Here is a 22,733-nt window from a genome sequence, read left to right as displayed (position 1 = left end):
ATACTGCTCCTATGTACAAGAATATAACTACTATAATATTGCTCCTATGTACAAGAATATAACTACTATAATACTGCCCCCTATGTACAAGAATATAACTACTATAATACTGCCCCTATGTACAAGAATATAACTACTATAATACTGCTCCTATGTACAAGAATATAACTACTATAATACTGCTCCCTATGTACAAGAATATAACTACTATAATACTGCCCCTATGTACAAGAATATAACTACTATAATACTGCTCCTATGTACAAGAATATAACTACTATAATACTGCTCCTATGTACAAGAATATAACTACTATAATACTGCCTCCTATGTACAAGAATATAACTATTATAATACTGCTCCTATGTACAAGAATATAACTACTATAATACTGCTCCCTATGTACAAGAATATAACTATTATAATACTGCTCCTATGTACAAGAATATAACTATTATAATACTGCCTCCTATGTACAAGAATATAACTATTATAATACTGCTCCTATGTACAAGAATATAACTACTATAATACTGCTCCCTATGTACAAGAATATAACTACTATAATACTGCTCCTATGTACAAGAATATAACTACTATAATACTGCCTCCTATGTACAAAAATATAACTACTATAATACTGCCTCCTATGTACAAAAATATAACTACTATAATACTGCTCCTATGTACAAGAATATAACTACTATAATACTGCTCCCTATGTACAAGAATATAACTACTATAATACTGCCCCTATGTACAAGAATATAACTACTATAATACTGCTCCTATGTACAAGAATATAACTACTATAATACTGCCCCCTATGTACAAGAATATAACTACTATAATACTGCTCCTATGTACAAGAATATAACTACTATAATACTGCTCCTATGTACAAGAATATAACTACTATAATACTGCCCCTATGTAGAAGAATATAACTACTATAATACTGCTCCTATGTACAAGAATATAACTACTATAATACTGCCTCCTATGTACAAGAATATAACTGCTATAATACTGCTCCTATGTACAAGAATATATCTACTATAATACTGCCCCCTATGTACAAGAATATAACTACTATAATACTGCTCCTATGTACAAGAATATAACTACTATAATATTGCTCCTATGTACAAGAATATAACTACTATAATACTGCCCCCTATGTACAAGAATATAACTACTATAATACTGCCCCTATGTACAAGAATATAACTACTATAATACTGCTCCTATGTACAAGAATATAACTACTATAATACTGCTCCCTATGTACAAGAATATAACTACTATAATACTGCCCCTATGTACAAGAATATAACTACTATAATACTGCTCCTATGTACAAGAATATAACTACTATAATACTGCTCCTATGTACAAGAATATAACTACTATAATACTGCCTCCTATGTACAAGAATATAACTATTATAATACTGCTCCTATGTACAAGAATATAACTACTATAATACTGCTCCCTATGTACAAGAATATAACTATTATAATACTGCTCCTATGTACAAGAATATAACTATTATAATACTGCTCCTATGTACAAGAATATAACTATTATAATACTGCCTCCTATGTACAAGAATATAACTGCTATAATACTGCTCCTATGTACAAGAATATAACTACTATAATACTGCTCCTATGTACAAGAATATAACTACTATAATTTTGCTCCTATGTACAAGAATATAACTACTATAATACTGCTCCTATGTACAAGAATATAACTACTATAATACTGCTCCTATGTACAAGAATATAACTACTATAATTTTGCTCCTATGTACAAGAATATAACTACTATAATACTGCTCCTATGTACAAGAATATAACTACTATAATTTTGCTCCTATGTACAAGAATATAACTACTATAATACTGCTCCCTATGTACAAGAATATAACTACTATAATACTGCCCCTATGTACAAGAATATAACTACTATAATACTGCCTCCTATGTACAAGAATATAACTACTATAATACTGCTCCTATGTACAAGAATATAACTACTATAATTTTGCTCCTATGTACAAGAATATAACTACTATAATACTGCTCCTATGTACAAGAATATAACTACTATAATTTTGCTCCTATGTACAAGAATATAACTACTATAATACTGCTCCCTATGTACAAGAATATAACTACTATAATACTGCCCCTATGTACAAGAATATAACTACTATAATACTGCCTCCTATGTACAAGAATATAACTACTATAATACTGCCCCTATGTACAAGAATATAACTACTATAATACTGCTCCTATGTACAAGAATATAACTACTATAATGCTGCCCCCTATGTACAAGAATATAACTACTATAATACTGCCCCTATGTACAAGAATATAACTACTATAATACTGCTCCCTATGTACAAGAATATAACTACTATAATACTGCCCCTATGTACAAGAATATAACTACTATAATACTGCTCCTATGTACAAGAATATAACTACTATAATACTGCCCCCTATCTATAGAATATAACTACTATAATACTGCCCCTATCTATAAAATATAACTACTATAATACTGCCCCTATCTATAGAATATAACTACTATAATACTGCCCCTATCTATAGAATATAACTACTATAATACTGCCCCTATCTATAAAATATAACTACTATAATACTGCCTCTATCTATAGAATATAACTACTATAATACTGCCCCTATCTATAGAATATAACTACTATAATACTGCCCCTATCTATAAAATATAACTACTATAATACTGCCCCTATCTATAGAATATAACTACTATAATACTGCCCCTATCTATAGAATATAACTACTATAATAATGCCCCTATACCCATATGCCTCCAGGGATTAGAAGAGATGGCAGGGTCTGTGTAGTTCCTGCTATCACCAGCAGATGGCAGCCATTGTCAGTGCTGTCAGGACCCTGGCTGGTCCGCTGTACCTGTGCTGTCAGTGATGGGCGCATAGTCCGGCCTGTACTCCGTGTGATGATACATGGTTGGTGACAGATAAGAGATATGACTTGATATGTATGATATGATTAATGTAATCATGTGACCACATTCCCCAGTATACGGGCATTATGGATCTGTCATGTGGTGGGCTGTGGGGTCTCTGGCACATGTTTCCTCTCCCACTGTCAGGAGCTGCTGTGTCAGGACAGGTGAATGTAACAAGTCCATCTCACCACCCCTCCTCATCTCACCACCCCTCCTCATCTCACAATGGTACAGCCCTTCACTTTGGATCTTACAGGGAAATCTGTGAATAATACCAAATTGTGGCCTGGAAGGGGGAGGCGCTCCACAGGAGACAGGTTCACTGGCAGGCCCGCCCTCTGTGGAGGGGTGTGACTATTGGTTGCAGTTTATTGGTTCTTTGCTATAAGGATGAGCCAATCATAAGCTGTAGTGGTTTTAGTATTCTATTGCCATGGTGATGGGCGGGGTTACAGCCACATGTCAATGGTGTGGGCGTGGCTTGGGATGTTGAACCGAGAATGTTTGACAGGAGAAGAGGAGCCGCCGGCGGCCGGGACAGAGGGGCGAGAGCGGTGTGTGAGTATGCGGGGGGCACCCTGCACTAGGGGGTGTAATACCTGTGCTCTAGTGATATATAATACCTGTGCACCAGTGCGTTATAATACATGTCACCAGTGATGTATAATACCTGTGCACCAGGGGGTATCTATCATACCTGTGCATCGGGGGAGGGGGGTATAATACCTGTGCACTAGGGGGGTATAATACCTGTGCACCAGTGGGTTATAATACGTGTGCACCAGGGGGTATAATACTTGTGCACCAGTGGGGTATAATGCCTGAGCACCAGTGACGTATAATACCTGTGCACCAGTGACGTATAATACCTGTGCACCAGTGACGTATAATACCTGTGCACCAGTGACGTATAATACCTGTGCACCAGTGACGTATAATACCTTAGCACCAGGGACAGACCTGAGCACCAGTGACGTATAATACCTGAGCACCAGTGGGGTATAATACTTGTGCACCAGTGGGGTATAATACCTGAGCACCAGTGTGGTATAATGCCTAAGCACCAGTGACGTATAATACCTGAGCACCAGTGGGGTATAATGCCTGAGCACCAGTGACGTATAATGCCTGAGCACCAGTGTGGTATAATACCTGAGCACCAGTGACGTATAATGCCTGAGCACCAGTGTGGTATAATACCTGAACACCAGTGGGGTATAATGCCTGAGCACCAGTGACGTATAATGCCTGAGCACCAGTGGGGTATAATACCTGAGCACCAGTGACATATAATACCTGAGCACCAGTGACGTATAATGCCTGAGCACCAGTGTGGTATAATACCTGAGCACCAGTGTGGTATAATGCCTGATCACCAGTGACGTATAATGCCTGAGCACCAGTGGGGTATAATACCTGAGCACCAGTGGGGTATAATGCCTGAGCACCAGTGACGTATAATACCTGAGCACCAGTGGGGTATAATACCTGAGCACCAGTGTGGTATAATGCCTGAGCACCAGTGACGTATAATACCTGAGCACCAGGGACAGACCTGAGCACCAGTGACGTATAATACCTGAGCACCAGTGGGGTATAATACTTGTGCACCAGTGGGGTATAATACCTGAGCACCAGTGGGGTATAATGCCTGAGCACCAGTGGGGTATAATGCCTGAGCACCAGTGACGTATAATACCTGTGCACCAGTGACGTATAATACCTGTGCACCAGTGACGTATAATACCTGTGCACCAGTGACGTATAATACCTGAGCACCAGGGACAGACCTGAGCACCAGTGACGTATAATACCTGAGCACCAGTGGGGTATAATACTTGTGCACCAGTGGGGTATAATACCTGAGCACCAGTGTGGTATAATGCCTGAGCACCAGTGTGGTATAATGCCTGAGCACCAGTGGGGTATAATGCCTGAGCACCAGTGTGGTATAATGCCTGAGCACCAGTGACGTATAATGCCTGAGCACCAGTGGGGTATAATACCTGAGCACCAGTGGGGTATAATGCCTGAGCACCAGTGACGTATAATACCTGAGCACCAGTGGGGTATAATACCTGAGCACCAGTGTGGTATAATGCCTGAGCACCAGTGACGTATAATGCCTGAGCACCAGTGGGGTATAATACCTGAGCACCAGTGGGGTATAATGCCTGAGCACCAGTGACGTATAATACCTGAGCACCAGTGGGGTATAATACCTGAGCACCAGTGTGGTATAATACCTGAGCACCAGTGTGGTATAATACCTGAGCACCAGTGGGTATAATACCTGAGCACCAGTGTGGTATAATGCCTGAGCACCAGTGACGTATAATACCTGAGCACCAGTGTGGTATAATACCTGAGCACCAGTGACGTATAATGCCTGAGCACCAGTGTGGTATAATGCCTGAGCACCAGTGACGTATAATGCCTGAGCACCAGTGACGTATAATGCCTGAGCACCAGTGACGTATAATGCCTGAGCACCAGTGACGTATAATGCCTGAGCACCAGTGTGGTATAATACCTGAGCACCAGTGGGGTATAATGCCTGAGCACCAGTGGGGTATAATGCTTGAGCACCAGTGGGGTATAATGCCTGAGCACCCACCAGTGGGGTATAATACCTGTGCACCAGTGGGGTATAATGCCTGAGCACCAGTGGGGTATAATACCTGAGCACCAGTGTGGTATAATGCCTCAGCACCAGTGCGGTATAATGCCTGAGCACCAGTGGGGTATAATACCTGTGCACCAGTGACGTATAATACCTGAGCACCAGTGTGGTATAATATCTGAGCACCAGTGGGGTATAATACCTGTGCACCAGTGTGGTATAATGCTTGAGCACCAGTGACGTATAATACCTGTGCACCAGTGACGTATAATACCTGTGCACCAGTGACATATAATACCTGTGCACCAGTGACGTATAATACCTGAGCACCAGGGACAGACCTGAGCACCAGTGACGTATAATACCTGAGCACCAGTGGGGTATAATACTTGTGCACCAGTGTGGTATAATGCCTGAGCACCAGTGACGTATAATGCCTGAGCACCAGTGTGGTATAATACCTGAGCACCAGTGTGGTATAATGCCTGAGCACCAGTGACGTATAATGCCTGAGCACCAGTGGGGTATAATGCCTGAGCACCAGTGTGGTATAATACCTGAGCACCAGTGGGGTATAATGCCTGAGCACCAATGACGTATAATGCCTGAGCACCAGTGGGGTATAATACCTGAGCACCAGTGACATATAATACCTGAGCACCAGTGACGTATAATGCCTGAGCACCAGTGTGGTATAATACCTGTGCACCAGTGACGTATAATGCCTGAGCACCAGTGGGGTATAATACCTGAGCACCAGTGGGGTATAATGCCTGAGCACCAGTGACGTATAATACCTGAGCACCAGTGGGGTATAATACCTGAGCACCAGTGTGGTATAATGCCTGAGCACCAGTGTGGTATAATACCTGAGCACCAGTGTGGTATAATACCTGAGCACCAGTTGGTATAATGCCTGAGCACCAGTGTGGTATAATGCCTGAGCACCAGTGTGGTATAATGCCTGAGCACCAGTGGGGTATAATGCCTGTGCACCAGTGACGTATAATACCTGAGCACCAGTGTGGTATAATACCTGAGCACCAGTGACGTATAATGCCTGAGCACCAGTGTGGTATAATGCCTGAGCACCAGTGGGGTATAATGCCTGAGCACCAGTGACGTATAATGCCTGAGCACCAGTGACGTATAATGCGTGAGCACCAGTGACGTATAATACCTGAGCACCAGTGGGGTATAATACCTGAGCACCAGTGTGGTATAATGCCTGAGCACCAGTGTGGTATAATACCTGAGCACCAGTGTGGTATAATACCTGAGCACCAGTGGGTATAATACCTGAGCACCAGTGTGGTATAATGCCTGAGCACCAGTGTGGTATAATGCCTGAGCACCAGTGTGGTATAATGCCTGAGCACCAGTGGGGTATAATGCCTGTGCACCAGTGACGTATAATACCTGAGCACCAGTGTGGTATAATACCTGAGCACCAGTGACGTATAATGCCTGAGCACCAGTGTGGTATAATGCCTGAGCACCAGTGGGGTATAATGCCTGAGCACCAGTGACGTATAATGCCTGAGCACCAGTGACGTATAATGCCTGAGCACCAGTGACGTATAATGCCTGAGCACCAGTGACGTATAATGCCTGAGCACCAGTGACGTATAATGCCTGAGCACCAGTGTGGTATAATACCTGAGCACCAGTGGGGTATAATGCCTGAGCACCAGTGGGGTATAATGCCTGAGCACCCACCAGTGGGGTATAATGCCTGAGCACCCACCAGTGGGGTATAATACCTGAGCACCAGTGTGGTATAATGCCTCAGCACCAGTGGGGTATAATACCTGTGCACCAGTGACGTATAATACCTGAGCACCAGTGTGGTATAATATCTGAGCACCAGTGGGGTATAATACCTGTGCACCAGTGCGGTATAATGCCTGAGCACCAGTGGGGTATAATACTTGTGCACCAGTGACGTATAATACCTGAGCACCAGTGGGGTATAATACCTGAGCACCAGTGGGGTATAATACCTGAGCACCAGTGGGGTATAATGCCTGAGCACTAGTGGGGTATAATGCCTGAGCACCAGTGACGTATAATGCCTGAGCACCAGTGACGTATAATACCTGTGCACCAGTGTGGTATAATGCCTGTGCACCAGTGACGTATAATGCCTGAGCACCAGTGTGGTATAATACCTGAGCAGCAGTGCGGTATAATGCCTGAGCACCAGTGCGGTATAATACCTGTGCACCAGTGACGTATAATACCTGAGCACCAGTGTGGTATAATATCTGAGCACCAGTGGGGTATAATGCCTGAGCACCAGTGGGGTATAATGCCTGAGCACCAGTGGGGTATAATACTTGTGCACCAGTGACGTGTAAAACCTGTGCACCAGTGACGTATAATACCTGTGCACCAGTGACGTATAATACCTGTGCACCAGTGACGTATAATACCTGTGCACCAGGAACAGACCTGAGCACCAGTGGGGTATAATGCCTGAGCACCAGTGGGGTATAATGCCTGAGCACCAGTGGGGTATAATACCTGTGCACCAATGTGGTATAATACCTGTGCACCAGTGACGTATAATGCCTGAGCACCAGTGTGGTATAATGCCTGAGCACCAGTGACGTATAATACCTGAGCACCAGTGGGGTATAATACCTGAGCACCAGTGTGGTATAATGCCTGAGCACCAGTGTGGTATAATACCTGAGCACCAGTGTGGTATAATACCTGAGCACCAGTGGGTATAATACCTGAGCACCAGTGTGGTATAATGCCTGAGCACCAGTGTGGTATAATGCCTGAGCACCAGTGTGGTATAATGCCTGAGCACCAGTGGGGTATAATGCCTGTGCACCAGTGACGTATAATACCTGAGCACCAGTGTGGTATAATACCTGAGCACCAGTGACGTATAATGCCTGAGCACCAGTGTGGTATAATGCCTGAGCACCAGTGGGGTATAATGCCTGAGCACCAGTGACGTATAATGCCTGAGCACCAGTGACGTATAATGCCTGAGCACCAGTGACGTATAATGCCTGAGCACCAGTGACGTATAATGCCTGAGCACCAGTGACGTATAATGCCTGAGCACCAGTGTGGTATAATACCTGAGCACCAGTGGGGTATAATGCCTGAGCACCAGTGGGGTATAATGCCTGAGCACCCACCAGTGGGGTATAATGCCTGAGCACCCACCAGTGGGGTATAATACCTGAGCACCAGTGTGGTATAATGCCTCAGCACCAGTGGGGTATAATACCTGTGCACCAATGACGTATAATACCTGAGCACCAGTGTGGTATAATATCTGAGCACCAGTGGGGTATAATACCTGTGCACCAGTGCGGTATAATGCCTGAGCACCAGTGGGGTATAATACTTGTGCACCAGTGACGTATAATACCTGAGCACCAGTGGGGTATAATACCTGAGCACCAGTGGGGTATAATACCTGAGCACCAGTGGGGTATAATGCCTGAGCACTAGTGGGGTATAATGCCTGAGCACCAGTGACGTATAATGCCTGAGCACCAGTGACGTATAATACCTGTGCACCAGTGTGGTATAATGCCTGTGCACCAGTGACGTATAATGCCTGAGCACCAGTGTGGTATAATACCTGAGCAGCAGTGCGGTATAATGCCTGAGCACCAGTGCGGTATAATACCTGTGCACCAGTGACGTATAATACCTGAGCACCAGTGTGGTATAATATCTGAGCACCAGTGGGGTATAATGCCTGAGCACCAGTGGGGTATAATGCCTGAGCACCAGTGGGGTATAATACTTGTGCACCAGTGACGTGTAAAACCTGTGCACCAGTGACGTATAATACCTGTGCACCAGTGACGTATAATACCTGTGCACCAGTGACGTATAATACCTGTGCACCAGGAACAGACCTGAGCACCAGTGGGGTATAATGCCTGAGCACCAGTGGGGTATAATGCCTGAGCACCAGTGGGGTATAATACCTGTGCACCAATGTGGTATAATACCTGTGCACCAGTGACGTATAATGCCTGAGCACCAGTGTGGTATAATGCCTGAGCACCAGTGGGGTATAATGCCTGAGCACCAATGACGTTTAATACCTGTGCACCAATGGGGTGTAATGCCTGAGCACCAGTGCGGTATAATGCCTGCGCACCAGTGCGGTATAATGCCTGAGCACGAGTGGGGTATAATGCCTGAGCACGAGTGGGGTATAATGCCTGAGCACGAGTGGGGTATAATGCCTGAGCACCAGTGGGGTATAATGCCTGAGCACCAGTGGGGTATAATGCCTGAGCACCAGTGAGGTATAATGCCTGAGCACCAGTGGGGTATAATACCTGAGCACCAGTGGGGTATAATGCCTGAGCACCAGTGGGGTATAATGCCTGAGCACCAGTGGGGTATAATGCCTGAGCACCAGTGGGGTATAATGCCTGAGCACCAGTGGGGTATAATACCTGTGCACCAGTGGGGTATAATGCCTGAGCACCAGTGTGGTATAATACCTGAGCACCAGTGGGGTATAATGCCTGAGCACCAGTGGGGTATAATACCTGAGCACCAGTGGGGTATAATACCTGAGCACCAGTGTGGTATAATGCCTGAGCACCAGTGGGGTATAATGCCTGAGCACCAGTGACGTATAATGCCTGAGCACCAGTGACGTATAATGCGTGAGCACCAGTGACGTATAATACCTGAGCACCAGTGGGGTATAATACCTGAGCACCAGTGTGGTATAATGCCTGAGCACCAGTGTGGTATAATACCTGAGCACCAGTGTGGTATAATACCTGAGCACCAGTGGGTATAATACCTGAGCACCAGTGTGGTATAATGCCTGAGCACCAGTGTGGTATAATGCCTGAGCACCAGTGTGGTATAATGCCTGAGCACCAGTGGGGTATAATGCCTGTGCACCAGTGACGTATAATACCTGAGCACCAGTGTGGTATAATACCTGAGCACCAGTGACGTATAATGCCTGAGCACCAGTGTGGTATAATGCCTGAGCACCAGTGTGGTATAATGCCTGAGCACCAGTGACGTATAATGCCTGAGCACCAGTGACGTATAATGCCTGAGCACCAGTGACGTATAATGCCTGAGCACCAGTGACGCATAATGCCTGAGCACTAGTGACGTATAATGCCTGAGCACCAGTGTGGTATAATACCTGAGCACCAGTGGGGTATAATGCCTGAGCACCAGTGGGGTATAATGCCTGAGCACCCACCAGTGGGGTATAATGCCTGAGCACCCACCAGTGGGGTATAATACCTGAGCACCAGTGTGGTATAATGCCTCAGCACCAGTGGGGTATAATACCTGTGCACCAGTGACGTATAATACCTGAGCACCAGTGTGGTATAATATCTGAGCACCAGTGGGGTATAATACCTGTGCACCAGTGCGGTATAATGCCTGAGCACCAGTGGGGTATAATACTTGTGCACCAGTGACGTATAATACCTGAGCACCAGTGGGGTATAATACCTGAGCACCAGTGGGGTATAATACCTGAGCACCAGTGGGGTATAATACCTGAGCACTAGTGGGGTATAATGCCTGAGCACCAGTGACGTATAATGCCTGAGCACCAGTGACGTATAATACCTGTGCACCAGTGTGGTATAATGCCTGTGCACCAGTGACGTATAATGCCTGAGCACCAGTGTGGTATAATACCTGAGCAGCAGTGCGGTATAATGCCTGAGCACCAGTGCGGTATAATACCTGTGCACCAGTGACGTATAATACCTGAGCACCAGTGTGGTATAATATCTGAGCACCAGTGGGGTATAATGCCTGAGCATCTGTGGGGTATAATGCCTGAGCACCAGTGGGGTATAATACTTGTGCACCAGTGACGTGTAAAACCTGTGCACCAGTGACGTATAATACCTGTGCACCAGTGACGTATAATACCTGTGCACCAGTGACGTATAATACCTGTGCACCAGGAACAGACCTGAGCACCAGTGGGGTATAATGCCTGAGCACCAGTGGGGTATAATGCCTGAGCACCAGTGGGGTATAATACCTGTGCACCAATGTGGTATAATACCTGTGCACCAGTGACGTATAATGCCTGAGCACCAGTGTGGTATAATGCCTGAGCACCAGTGGGGTATAATGCCTGAGCACCAATGACGTTTAATACCTGTGCACCAATGGGGTGTAATGCCTGAGCACCAGTGCGGTATAATGCCTGCGCACCAGTGCGGTATAATGCCTGAGCACGAGTGGGGTATAATGCCTGAGCACGAGTGGGGTATAATGCCTGAGCACCAGTGGGGTATAATACCTGAGCACCAGTGGGGTATAATGCCTGAGCACCAGTGGGGTATAATGCCTGAGCACCAGTGGGGTATAATGCCTGAGCACCAGTGGGGTATAATGCCTGAGCACCAGTGGGGTATAATACCTGTGCACCAGTGGGGTATAATGCCTGAGCACCAGTGTGGTATAATACCTGAGCACCAGTGGGGTATAATGCCTGAGCACCAGTGGGGTATAATACCTGAGCACCAGTGGGGTATAATACCTGAGCACCAGTGGGGTATAATACCTGAGCACCAGTGGGGTATAATACCTGAGCACCAGTGGGGTATAATGCCTGAGCACCAGTGTGGTATAATGCCTGAGCACCAGTGGGGTATAATGCCTGAGCACCAGTGGGGTATAATGCCTGAGCACCAGTGGGGTATAATGCCTGAGCACCAGTGGGGTATAATACCTGTGCACCAGTGACGTATAATACCTGTGCACCAGTGACGTATAATACCTGAGCACCAGGGACAGACCTGAGATCTTTGATTGGTTGCGGTGCTGCCAGGTTCCCTCCCAGGTCATCTGTAACCCACTATTGGTCGCTGTGATCAGTTATAGATCCTCGTGGGCGGGGCTTAGCTGTGATTGGCAGATGGAGATGTTTAGTGATGAGCAGTGATAGGTGCAGATGGTGGGTGACCCGCAGTGACCCTCACCACTGCCGCCCATCATTCTAGTGCTGGACGTTGGGTATTGATCGCAGAGATTCCAGGTCCGTGGCTGACAGACGATGACTCCAGGGTGCGGATGATGAGAGTTGGAGAACTTACAGGTGACGGGAGAGAACAGATGGGACCTGGGAGAAGGTTATAGCAGGAGACATCTCACTAGTGGACTGACGTGGAGCTGGTGAGCGCTGCCAGTGCACAGGGGTCCAGGGATGGGGGTGTAATTAGTGATCAGCATTAATTATCCAGAATGTCATCATCCAGGACCAGATACTACTCACAGCTGCAGGTCTGCTACCATTGGATCCAGTCTGCACAATGCTCTGCGAGCTGCACACATGGGCAGATAGTTTGTTACAATGTATGAGCGTATGGACTGGATACAATTGTAACAAACCCTCTGCTGTGAGAAGTAACAGGGGGTTTCAGCCTGTGGATCCAAATGAGAATGTTCTCTGTGCTTGAAGATGGCAGATGGTGAGACATTGTCTCGTGCCGCTTGTCTCCCACCCGCAGCCCCTCATATCCGCCGGTCTTCTGCTGTAACTGGTGCAGCGCTAATGATTGGGGAGAAGGGGTTTGTGCTGGTAGAAGCCATTGGGAGCTACATCCGCAGGATGCAAAACTTTCTGCCCCCTCCTCCCATATGACCAGTGGGCATGAATATTTTTGCAGCTGCACGGTGGCCGCCATGGCTCGCTGCAGTCATGCAAATCCCGGTATTATCATGTCAGCGTCCGACCGCGGGATCGGGATGATTTGTGTGTCGCCTGTCACTTGGATCGTCTTTGTGAAGCCGGCTTATGTCAAGATTAACAAATGCAAACGCCAGTGTCACTCAGCTCTCCCAGGACCCTGAACGGCAACGCTGCCCATGGTTGTATCCTTGATTTTAAGAAAGCTGGCTCATACAACCCATTGTGGGGCTTGGAATGGCTTCTATAAAGGTTATCACTCAGCTTTTTTATGACCCTGAAAGACAAAGCTGCCATTTATTCTATGACTACATAGATCGGCCAGTGTGCGATTCACAACTCTACAAAAACCTTTCTAGGACATATTTACCATTCAGGGCTCTAAGAAAGCTTGTTTATAACCCATGGGAAAGAGTGGCCATATGGGTCACCACTCAGCTTTTCCTCCTCCCCAAATGACAAACCTGTTTAATATGCATTGAATGATGGATTTCAACTTATATGGGAGGTTAAATTGTGGCCATAAGTGTAATCACCCAGCTTTTCCGAGCCCCTGAGTGTAGAGAAGCCTAGTTACACATTGACTTTATAATTGAGTGGCCATATCAGTCATCACTCAGCTTTCCAAGCACCTGAGCTGTAATAAACCTAGTTACAATAGTCAATAGGAGTTTTATTTCATCATTTTGCAGGACTTTTAGAAAGTTGGTTAATAGACAGCTGAACTAGTGGCCATGTGAGTCATCACTCAGCTTTCCCGGGGTCCTGAACAGCCAAGGTGCATATTGGATGAATTATAACTTCCTCTGTAGTGGACTGTAAAAAAACATGGGTGACATCCCTCGTAGGAGCTAAAGTAACCGCCATGTTTGTCACCACTCATCTTTCCCAGACTCCTGAATGGTAAAGCAGCCTAGTTACACACTGAATGGCTTCATACTTATGTGACGGACTGTAAGAAATCTGGGTTACAGCCGGCTGAAGTAACAATCTTCATATGGGATGTCACTCAGCTTTCCCAGGCTCCTGAATGGTAAAGCAGCCTAGTTACACAGTGGATGGAACTCGGACATTTCGTTTGCTTTTCTCAGGATTTTTCTGGAGTCCAGACTGCCTCCTAACCTTGAGAAGATTGACTTTGAGGCTGACGGCATCAGCAGGAGATTTATAACACGCGCCGACATTTCCTACTTTTTTCTGCGCCTTTGAGCTGTAATTCGAGTTTCCATCGTCCGGTATCCGTGGAAAGATCTTGTCCTTGAGAAGGTGGCGCACTGATCGGCTGATAGACGAGCCTGGAAATCTGACACGAGACCACTTTATTGCTTTCTAGAAAAGCTGATCTGGGATTTTTCCTTTTTTTATTATTATTATTATTATTATACATTTTTCATAGCGCCATTTATTCCATGGCGCTTTATGCCATTGTTATACCCTTGGTGTCCATATATGTCACCCCAAACTGGGCATTTAATTGTATCTGGGCTCGGTATGGTGAAATACAAATCTTTTGCTATTTTTGCCTTGGTGAAAAATTCCCATAATGGTCCTTTGTTATAACGTCCATACTCCCATTGATTCATCCAGCTCGCCATTTACAGCCAATTTAAAGGGTTTGTATCACTTAGGCTCTAAAGATCAGATATTGCAGAGTTTTTATCTCTGGTTATAAGGATGTAATTTATTTTTTTATAATTGTTTGTAAATCTAAAGTTACAAGGATTGAGAAAATCAGTAGACTTTTGGAACTTCAGGGAGGCGCTGTTGCATTGGATTCAATAGGAAATGGTTTGTTGAGCGTGGTGGTCAAAAGCGGTACTGCAAGTAAGTAAAAAGCAAGATTTGAAGGGAGGGTTGTACAGAAATGGAAGAAGTGTTAAATTTATCAGCAAAGAATGATCTCCGATGTTATATGATTTAGAAAGACAGGATCAGAGGTGAGACGCCCCCTCGAAATGTCCAAATGGATGACAAATTCTCACTGGGATGTCTGAGGAAGGATAAACAGCCCCCATATTGGTCAAGTTGAGCCTCCTTGGGTCGTACCACAGACAGGACATGGTTGTAGTATTGCGGCTGCGGGCTGTTGCTCATGTCTGCGTTGCCCTATAGTGACTGGTGAAGGATCAGGTGTGTAAGATACTTGTGATTTCAGCTCTGAAGGGCTCTACTTGTTACCCAATATATGGGGGGAGCAGGGAGGCTCTGGCGAAGTCACAAAGCTCCTGTGTGTAACCGTAGCCCGTGGAATGAGCGTCTCGTAATTCACAGAAGTTGGAAGCGAAGATGTCGGAGACATTAATAAAGTAGGATTATGTGTAAGGCCAGGACGGGGCGAGACCCTCACTTCGGGTGGGCCGTGGGGGCAGGATGACCTATTTCGATAGTGTTTTACCATTTGCAAGATCTCTTCTTGCTGTCAACTAATGGGGACATGAAAGTAAAACGACCAGGACCCGGTTTCTGTGACAGTCCATTAATCCTACTGAACTTTCCCAGAATCCAGAATGACCATTCCTAATTCTGCCTGCTGGAGCTGTGCTGGTGGCCATACTGGTTTCCACCAAACTTTAACAGATTTGCCATTCAGGACGCTGGAAAAGCTGAGGGAGGATTCAATTTTTTTTTTTGTTGTTTTAAAGGGACGTGTTCTGTAAGGGCAGTTTTTATAGGGTCCCAGCAGCACATACTATTCCGTCACCAAAATAGCCGCCCGGTGTCAGGCTGCAGGCGGCTCCTTCCCGCTCGCCGTGTGGGTATCTATGAGACCGGGTCACATTACACCCATGTGTTACCAGAGCCGGTGCGCTGCCCCTCCGGCAGACGGACTCTGTAGTAGTATCCTGGGTACGCCTGTACCCTCCCGTGCTCGCCCCGGTCCTTTATCTGCGGAAATATCTTCTCAGCTTGACAAGTGGAAGTTCTGCAGAGGACACAGCACTCGGGAAGGTTATTTGGGGCAACGCTGGGATTAGATAGGGACTAGGAATCCTAATCTTCAGATACTTAAAGGGGACAGGGCAGCGATTGCATGGATATTTTTTTATAAGTCTCTGTTCCTTTATTGCAGAGTGTTTACCAGAAACGGCACGTGTGCACGGTGTGTGGACATAACCACATGTAATGCCTGACCACCGGGATTACCAGCACCAAGGTACTTACTGTCTGGGCCCAAGCACTACCATCTCCAGTGTGATGTTACTATATGTGAACATATCACCGGAACAGTTGTAAGATATGTCCATGTACTATAGTACTGATGTAGGTTTACAACGTGTGCAGTCCTCTAATGTTCAAGAATATTTCGACTACAATACTGCCCCCTATGAACAAGAATATAACTACTATAATACTGCCCCTATGTACAATAATATAACTACTATAATACTGCCCCTATGTACAAGAATATAACTACTATAATACTGCCCCCTATGAACAAGAATATAACTACTATAATACTGCTCCTATGTACAAGAATATAACTACTATAATACTGCCCCTATGTACAAGAATATAACTACTATAATACTGCCCCTATGTACAAGAATATAACTACTATAATACTGCTCCTATGTACAAGAATATAACTACTATAATACTGCCCCTATGTACAAGAATATAACTACTATAATACTGCTCCTATGTACAAGAATATAACTACTATAATACTGCCCCTATGTACAAGAATATAACTACTATAATACTGCTCCTATGTACAAGAATATAACTACTATAATACTGCTCCTATGTACAAGAATATAACTACTATAATACTGCCCACTATGCACAAGAATATAACTACTATAATACTGCCCCTATGTACAAGAATATAACTACTATAATACTACCCCTATGTACAGGAATATAACTACTGTAATACTGCCCCTATGTACAAGAATATAACTACTATAATACTGCCCCTATGTACAAGAATATAACTACTATAATACTGCTCCTATGTACAAGAATATAACTACTATAATACTGCCCCTATGTACAAGAATATAACTACTATAATACTGCTCCTATGTACAAGAATATAACTACTATAATACTGCCTCCTATGTACAAGAATATAACTACTATAATACTGCCCCTATGTACAAGAATATAACTACTATAATACTGCCCACTATGTACAAGAATATAACTACTATAATACTGCTCCTATGTACAAGAATATAACTACTATAATACTGCCCACTATGTACAAGAATATAACTACTATAATACTTCTCCTATGTAGAAGTCTCTGGTTCTCGCAGGTATAGATGTATATGATGTGTCTCCTTTGTCCGCACATTCCGTGCGGTAGAAGATGGAACATTTGACTGCTGTATGATATAAGAGAATGCGCCATCACGTTATATATATAGAGTAATGTAATAATAATGTAGAGAATAATAATACGACACACTCCGGCAGCCTTATAATTGTGCGCTCTGACAGTACAGCAGGGTACGCTGCTGCTGGGGGTTTGTGTGCTGAGTGGAATAGAAGGTCTTTCTTTCCTCCTCCTACACCTTCCTTATGGTGCGGAGCTGCACAATGCAGGGAGAGCGGCTCGTGTGCCGGCGCTGGGACTTGCCAGCCTCCTACTGGCTTTGAAGGGTTTTCGGAGATGGCAGCACAAGGAGCATTTGTGTTTTGTTTTGTGAAGCCCGGCATTGTCCCTCCAATATGCGGCGGTCCTCCCACGGCACGCTCCACTACCGGCAATGTCCCGAGCGCCTGGTAAACGAGCCCTTGTTATTGTTAATAGGGGGGAACATTGTAATTAATGGATGTGATGATCTGATTGTTGTCTCCTGCATATAGAAAAATGATACCTGGAGGGAAACAGTCAGCAAGACCAGATTTTTGGAATCATTTCACAACTTGGCTCCACTTACCAGATATCTCTGCCTGCTGCTCTTTGTGTATACTACATCTACTCCAAGCCCTCCCGGAATGGCCAATATGGCCCATATCCCGGCCCACCTATTGCCCCACAGTCGGATAAGACGGGCCGATTCTACCACCGGTGGTCGCCTTTATATATGAAGACTGATGTTTTGTTGATATCTGATGTCTTCTGTTACCAGGACGTCTACTTCTGCCCAATGTCAGCTTGCTGCCGGCCATCGCTAAAGCAACCTAATGTAGTAATGCTCATGGCATAGTATTGTATAAGCCCAGTACCATGCTGCACCCTCTGTTTCTGTTCCCCTCTATTTTAAGGAATGGTAACTGACGTCTATTAGCCCCAAGTGTGCGATGTTTGTACAAAAGCAGGAAATTGGGGAATATTGTGATTTTTTTTCCCAGTAGTCCTCTCATGTCCTCAGAGTATCGGGCTTCCTGGTGACAACAGTTTCCAAGAAAGACCAAAAATAGACGTAATAGATGAAGGTGTTCTCCAGAGCAAGAGGTGGAGGACACTGTGACAGGTCAGTCGTATGGAGCGGAGAGCAAGTGTCCGGGAAAGATGGGGTTCAGGTGGATGGAGAACAGTATGGCTGATGTTCAGGCTTGTAGGTCATGATAGAGGCGTCTCTGTTCCCCTAAAACACCAAGAATGGTCACAATGTCTCCAGTAGCTTCATTTTCTAACATTGAGGTTCCTTCTTTTATTACTTTTGGATTTTTTGGTCCCCTTTCGAGTTGGTACAGGAGGTTATAGAGTAGAGGATTTTCCAGGCCTGGATAAATGTCTAAGCTTTTGTTTCAGGACTTTTGGGAGGTCGTGAAGACCAGGAAGCCAATCTGAGCCCACGAACCTAGGGCATTGGGGGTTTCTTCTGTGGCTTCCTCTTTGGTGGGCTTTTCTTCTGCTACTTTGTTACTGTCTCTTATGCTACATTTATAAATCTTTGGTTGACGCCATGGTTTAGGTAGGATCTACTGCAGCTAAAAGATCAGGTGGCTTTTTAGGGTCAGCAAATATCCAAGCTGGAAAATTATGAAGTCCATGAAAGTATCCTGTCTGGCCAAGATGCTTCTGAACTGGTGACTATTCCTCCAGTTTTCTGTGGACTATACTTTTAGTTTTGTAATTTTTTTTCTTTTTATTCCATATTACAATTTTAAGTCTATTTCATAACAAAGGACTTTTTTTGTTAATTACCGTAAGAAAAAATCTGATTGAATCCGGTCACACATGACTGTACGGAGAGTGCACTATACACAACATACATCATCAATGGCTGAGAAGATAACTGAAAATATTCTGTACTTTCTACATGTTGTGTATCGGGGAGACAGCGGTCAAATATAATGATATGTTGTAACATTAATTGTGAGACCCAACAAAGAACAACGATCTGATTCATTGTCTGGTCTGTTCTCAGGTTCAATATATAACGGAGATGTCCAGCTCTGAACACCATTCTGCAACATAGGAGGATATGAAATACCAATAGGAAGGTGAGTTCATGTATACATACACAAAATGCCTGACCCTGAGCTATATCCTGTATTATACCCCAGAGCTGCACTCACTATTCTGCTGGTGCAGTCACTGTGTGCATACATTACTGATCCTGAGTTACCTCCTGTATTATACCCCAGAGCTGCACTCACTATTCAGCTGGTGCACTCACTGTGTACATACATTACATTACTGATCCTGAGTTACATACAGTATTATACTCCAGAGCTGCACTCACTATTCTGCTGGTGCAGTCACTGTGTACATACATTACATTACTGATCCTGAGTTACATACAGTATTATACTCCAGAGCTGCACTCACTATTCAGCTGGTGCAGTCACTGTGTACATTACATTACTGATCCTGAGTTACCTCCTGTATTGTACCCCAGAGCTGCACTCACTATTCTGCTGGTGCAGTCACAGTGTACATACATTACATTACTGATCCTGAGTTACATCCTGTATTATACACCAGAGCTGCACTCACTATTCTGCTGGTGCAGTCACTGTGTACATACATCACATTACTGATCCTGAGTTACATCCTGTATTATACCCCAGAGCTGCACTCTTTATTCTTCTGGTGCAGTCACTGTGTACATACATTACATTACATTACATTACATTACTGATCCTGAGTTACATCCTGTATTATACCCCAGAGCTGCACTCACTATTCTGCTGATGCAGTCGCTGTGTACATACATTACATTACATTACTGATCCTGAGTTACATCCTGTATTATACCCCAGAGCTGCACTCACTATTCTGCTGGTGCAGTCACTGTGTACATACATTACATTACTGATCCTGAGTTACCTCCTGTATTACACTCCAGAGCTGCACTCACTATTCTGCTGGTGCAGTCACTATGTACATATATTACATTACTGATCCTGAGCTATATCCTGTATTATACTCTAGAGCTGCACTCACTATTCTGCTGGTGCAGTCACTGTGTACATACATTACATTACTGATCCTGAGTTACCTCCTGTATTACACTCCAGAGCTGCACTCACTATTCTGCTGGTGCAGTCACTGTGTACATTACATTACTGATCCTGAGTTACCTCCTGTATTGTACCCCAGAGCTGCACTCACTATTCTGCTGGTGCAGTCACAGTGTACATACATTACATTACTGATCCTGAGTTACATCCTGTATTATACACCAGAGCTGCACTCACTATTCTGCTGGTGCAGTCACTGTGTACATACATCACATTACTGATCCTGAGTTACATCCTGTATTATACCCCAGAGCTGCACTCTTTATTCTTCTGGTGCAGTCACTGTGTACATACATTACATTACATTACATTACTGATCCTGAGTTACATCCTGTATTATACCCCAGAGCTGCACTCACTATTCTGCTGGTGCAGTCACTGTGTACATACATTACTGATCCTGAGTTACATCCTGTATTATACCCCAGAGCTGCACTCACTATTCTGCTGGTGCAGTCACTGTACATACATTACATTACTGATCCTGAGTTACATCCTGTATTATACCCCAGAGCTGCTCTCACTATTCTGCTGGTGCAGTCACTGTGTACATACATCACATTACTGATCCTGAGTTACATCCTGTATTATACCCCAGAGCTGCACTCTTTATTCTTCTGGTGCAGTCACTGTGTACATACATTACATTACATTACATTACTGATCCTGAGTTACATCCTGTATTATACCCCAGAGCTGCACTCACTATTCTGCTGGTGCAGTCGCTGTGTACATTGTTGTGAATTTGCTTTTTGCTCCCTCTAGTGGTTACTAGTTTTTTGACTCTGGTTTTTCTGTCATTCCTTTTATCCGCACCTGGGTCGTTAATTAGGGGTGTTGCTATATAAGCTCCCTGGACCTTCAGTTCAATGCCTGGCAACGTAGTTATCAGAGCTAGTCTGCTGTGCTCTTGTCTACTGATCCTGGTTCCAGTTATATCAGCTAAGTCTGCCTTTTGCTTTTTGCTATTTGTTTTGGTTTTGTATTTTTGTCCAGCTTGTTCCAAATCTATATCCTGACCTTTGCTGGAAGCTCTAGGGGGCTGGTGTTCTCCCCCCGGACCGTTAGACGGTTCGGGGGTTCTTGAATTTCCAGTGTGGATGTTGATAGGGTTTTTGTTGACCATATAAGTTACCTTTCTTTATTCTGCTATCAGTAAGCGGGCCTCTCTGTGCTAAACCTGGTTCATTTCTGTGTTTGTCATTTCCTCTTACCTCACCGTCATTATTTGTGGGGGGCTTCTATCCAGCTTTGGGGTCCCCTTCTCTGGAGGCAAGAAAGGTCTTTGTTTTCCTCTACTAGGGGTAGCTAGATTCTCCGGCTGGCGCGTGTCATCTAGAATCAACGTAGGAATGATCCCCGGCTACTTCTAGTGTTGGCGTTAGGAGTAGATATATGGTCAACCCAGTTACCACTGCCCTATGAGCTGGATTTTTGTATTCTGCAGACTTCCACGTTCCTCTGAGACCCTCGCCATTGGGGTCATAACAGTACATACATTACATTACATTACTGATCCTGAGTTACATCCTGTATTATACCCCAGAGCTGCACTCACTATTCTGCTGGTGCAGTCACTGTGTACATACATTACATTACGGATCCTGAGTTACCTCCTGTATTACACTCCAGAGCTGCACTCACTATTCTGCTGGTGCAGTCACTATGTACATATATTACATTACTGATCCTGAGCTATATCCTGTATTATACTCTAGAGCTGCACTCACTATTCTGCTGGTGCAGTCACTGTGTACATACATTACATTACTGATCCTGAGTTACCTCCTGTATTACACTCCAGAGCTGCACTCACTATTCTGCTGGTGCAGTCACTATGTACATATATTACATTACTGATCCTGAGCTATATCCTGTATTATACTCCAGAGCTGCACTCACTATTCTGCTGGTGCAGTCACTGTGTACATTCCATTACTGATCCTGAGTTACATCCTGTAT

General features: G+C 44.5%; 2 protein-coding genes across 3 annotated transcripts in view; one reads left to right on the top strand and one right to left on the bottom strand.

Moving 5' to 3' along the window:
* PTX4 (pentraxin 4) overlaps positions 1-2,991 on the bottom strand; it is a 30,947-nt gene extending 27,956 nt beyond the window's left edge. Inside the window, exon 1 of the mRNA XM_077274262.1 lies at positions 2,976-2,991. The gene's annotated coding sequence lies outside the window, so the exon portion shown is untranslated. The remainder of the gene's footprint in view (positions 1-2,975) is intronic.
* Positions 1-22,733, top strand: part of SEC14L5 (SEC14 like lipid binding 5) — a 108,540-nt gene that overhangs the window by 2,214 nt on the left and 83,593 nt on the right. Inside the window, exons 1-3 of one of the 2 annotated variants that reach the window (XM_077274260.1) lie at positions 3,536-3,591; positions 16,414-16,497; positions 19,673-19,748. The gene's annotated coding sequence lies outside the window, so the exon portion shown is untranslated. Of the gene's footprint in view, positions 1-3,535; positions 3,592-16,413; positions 16,498-19,672; positions 19,749-22,733 lie in introns of those variants that run through there. The other variant, XM_077274261.1, reaches the window with a different exon arrangement.

Source organism: Ranitomeya variabilis, chromosome 7 (genome assembly GCF_051348905.1).
Source record: "Ranitomeya variabilis isolate aRanVar5 chromosome 7, aRanVar5.hap1, whole genome shotgun sequence".
In the NCBI taxonomy this organism is placed as follows: Eukaryota; Metazoa; Chordata; class Amphibia; order Anura; family Dendrobatidae; genus Ranitomeya; species Ranitomeya variabilis.
The sequence above is the reverse complement of the archived record's forward strand: the minus strand, read 5'-3'. Positions and strand labels throughout refer to the sequence as shown.